Source organism: Polistes fuscatus, unplaced genomic scaffold, assembly GCF_010416935.1.
Source record: "Polistes fuscatus isolate 324 unplaced genomic scaffold, CU_Pfus_HIC Scaffold16, whole genome shotgun sequence".
Lineage (NCBI taxonomy): Eukaryota > Metazoa > Arthropoda > Insecta > Hymenoptera > Vespidae > Polistes > Polistes fuscatus.
The window spans coordinates 2,643,317-2,647,396 of NW_025113064.1; the positions used below are offsets into that span (position 1 = coordinate 2,643,317).

Genomic DNA, 4,080 nt, shown 5'->3' on the forward strand with positions numbered 1-4,080 from the left:
TGAGTACGCATTGTCTTTGGCATGCTTAGAAATTTTCAATAACTTATTTCCATATTACAGAATAAAAAACTTCTTTCACAAATTGATTTAATGTTTTTTTAGCAATCATTTAAAAAAAAGAAAATAATTTATACATCACATTTTATTTCATTTTTATTCAGAAATAATATATTTATGTAATAGTATAATAAAACAAGCGTCAAAATTATTCCATAGGTAATTAGCTCGTTGATTATAATCATTTGTCGATTGTCAAAGAAAACAAATTAATATCAACAATCTAATTAAAATCTAACAATGATTCTATACAATATCTAATTAATCAAATATCATTAATACATTAGAATTCATTTTCTTTATTAAGAATAAATATTTGTAATAAATAAAACATCTTTCGCGTATTATTTATACGAACGAATTTAGTAATTAAAATCATTTCTACATATATGAAGAAAAACAATTCAAGAGATTAATAATAATTTAAGGTTTAATGACAAGTCTACATATACCATTTGAGTCTCTACGTTCATCTTCATTTGGACATTTTCTATCGGATACATGAATCAAATTAAAATCCTCAACTTTCAGTTTCTCCGTAGACGTTGAGATTTCTGTTGTTGTTGTTGTTTCGGGTCTAATAATCCGAGATAATGCAGGATGATGAAGATTCATGAAGAAGAGGAAAGAAATTAGGATGGTTGCAATCAGTCTCACGGATAGGTATTTCATATTTGTACAGGAAAAAAAAAACAAATAGCGATACGTGCAATTGAAAATCGAAAATAAGAAGTTTCAAAGTGGTATGCGTGGGAGGGAATAAAAAATCGGAAATATAATTCTTCAATAGGAAAAACTGAAATGGGAAGGAATGTCTGCTGCCTTTGAAAATGAATTTTATTTTTAGCTTGCACTTATTTTCGTTTCTTCTTTGACACCTTTCGAACAACGGCAACTGTAATATAATCGTCAAAATATAATTGTTATTAATTATCGTTTGAAACGAAAGGTATTCTTTTTTTTCTCATTTAATCGACTGTTTTCCCGAACAACTTTTCGTTTTTACATATTTTTTGAACTAATTTAACAAATATTATGCAACTTAATGTATATTTTATTTAATTCTTTATATTTTTTGTAAATATATTTATATATTCCTTTTATTTATTGTTAATTTCTCTGTATATATTATTTATTTATTTATATTTATTTTTATGTATTTATTTATATTTTAATTTATTTATATATATATTTATATTATTTATATTTCTTTATTTATCAATATTTATGTCTTGTTATTTAACAATGGATAAATCCCGTCAATGTACAAATAAACAAAATAAAATATTATTCAAAAACGAAATAACGCGAATGTTTTCGTCGACTATTCGATCTGCTTTATTTGTATTTTTAAAAAAAATGACAAACGTTCTATCGATTGTCATCGATTGTCCGAAACACCATTAACGTAATCGAAATATTCTAAACGAAATTAAACGTACTCGTGCACCCACGTTTTAATGATTTATAAGAATCGTATCGAGTACACTTGACAATTCTTTTCCAAAATAAATAAATAATTAACACCTTAATCTACAATTACGGGCATAGCCCGTACGATAATCGGGCTAAATGCAAATATCACGGGCATAGCCCGTAGTACAATAAAATTAAAATTCTTTTTTATCTCTTCGATATTGGCCTTTTTATTTCATTCGTACATATTATTTACGTACTTTTGAAAACGTAACTCGAAACTTTTGGAACGTAAATCGTAGGTTAAGGGGTCAAATGTGCACAAAGCAATCGTCGTAGATAAAATTTCTTATCGTTCGACTAACACAAAAGAGACGAGTCGTCATTAGTTTTATTAATAACAATTTTTCTTTGAAAAATAACGATTTAAATAAACAAATCAATTGATTCTCACTCGTTCACACGACATTATATTTATATATATTTTATTTTATTTATAATTAATTTATCCCGATAATCAAAACATTTCAAACTTGAAAAATATGTTTTATAATTAACGAATAATTTGATACCTTCGAATTATCGTATTAACTTTGATGTTTTTTTCTTTTTAATCTTATTCTCTTTCACACTTTGTTTATTTTTTTGGTCGGAAATTTTTTTATTTTCACTATCGTCAATTTTCCAAGTGCTTTCGGTAAATGAACAAAAGTACTACTTCGATAAAGACTGAAGTTACCTTACAAGTGTCTACCAGTACATCTGTTTCTAAGAACGTTCAACGCTCACATTTATATCTAACTCTGCCGGCAGTAGAATCGTTCGTGACGTAATCATTATCATTATCAGAAAGCTTTCTCGGAAAGGCGTAACAAAATTCGTCCTTGAATTGTACACTTCTACATATTTGTACTAATATATTCGTGTGTTTACGTGAATAAATGTTTCATTTCAATCGAGTTATCTCTCTCTGCATAAATTTTGCTCGATAACTTGTCGTAAAATAATAATAATAATAATAATAATAATAATAATAATAATAATAATAATAATAATAATAATAACAACAACAACAATAATAATAATAATAATAATAATAACAAAACAAAATTAACAATTTTATTATTTTTTTCTTTTCCTTTTTTTTTATGATTCGTTCGATCATATTTTTTATTCATTAAAATTTTTTTAAATTACCTTCCTCGCGTAGCGTTTTTAAGACGAGCTTTATAAAAAGAACAAAAGAAAAAACTTGACAAAGCATGTCTGCAAATATGAGAAAGACGTCAAACAAGTGTTCCGACACAGTTTCCTTTGATCATTTTCAAATTCTCTTTCTTTCTTGTTATCTACAAAGATCACGCTCTTTCGACGGATGTGGTATAATCATATGTGTGTGTATGTATGTGTTTGTTTGTGTGTACTTATATACGTATGTATCTCTAGTATATATAATCATATCTCGAGCAGAAAAGTAGAAGTTAAATTTACTTCGAAACTGAATAAATATACGCTAATTAATTTTAAAAATTATCTTTTATATATAAAATTCATTTAATTATATATAATATATAAAAATAGCTATCAGGGTTTCTAAAAGTTAATAAAACATTTGTTATTATTATATAACTATTATTATTATTATTGTTATTATTATAGATATAATTATTATATATTATTATTAATATATATTGAAAGTTAATAAATTTACACATTCCTATTTAAAATAGAAAAATATCTCGTTAATTAATTCATTTAATTGAATATAACAAATATTTATATACACTTACGTATTATATTTATATAATATTATAAAGATAAATTAATTGATTTTTTTGTTTGTTTTTCAATCTTTCGTACTTTGCCATCGAAAAATTTCTACACTCACGAATATTGAGTTTGCTATATGTATACATTTGTTATACACATGATACATGTAATGTATATTTTGAAATTCCAATAGGAGGATGGATATATATGTTATCAATTTTAAAGTTTTCAAATTTATCGCATGATCTTATGGAGGATTTGAAATATTTAATAATCTTGATAAGTGATTCTCAACGAATCCAATAATTCTCACTTTCATATATTCTCTAATCCATTCATCTGAAATATGTGCACGTTTAAACATTTACATTTTTGATTTTACTTCAACATTTTATTACGATAATTGCATATTTTTCTCTAACGATGAAGATTGTTATTTAAAAATTGTCCTATTTATTAAAATTAAACTCTAATATTTTGTATAATTTATCCAACGAGGAAATTAATTAACAATACTGTACTCATTCAAAAATGTCGTAATCGAATTTATTTTTAATAGAAAAATCCTTGATTGCATTATATTGTTGATTGATCATTATCGATGTTTAAATTGATATATTTATATTGATAATCATCCTTATTGAATTAATAAACACGACTTATCGTTGAAAAACATTTGTATCAAAATAATCGGTAGCCATCATTATCGCGTTTAAAATAACTCGATTATGTTTTCACTTCATCATACTGCACTTGATCATAACTATCTCATGCCGATAATATATTTATCAATTTCTTTTTTCTACTATGAAAAAAATGTACGTAATATCTTTTTAC

General features: G+C 24.7%; 1 long non-coding RNA gene across 1 annotated transcript; it reads right to left on the reverse strand.

Annotated features, from left to right (window-relative positions):
- Window positions 1–469: 469 nt before the first annotated feature.
- On the reverse strand, window positions 470–2,276 carry LOC122514954. Its single transcript, XR_006303170.1, has 2 exons — window positions 2,046–2,276; window positions 470–952 (listed from the first exon to the last, which is right to left on the reverse strand). It is a non-coding gene; the product is annotated as an uncharacterized LOC122514954 (long non-coding RNA).
- Window positions 2,277–4,080: the final 1,804 nt, after the last annotated feature.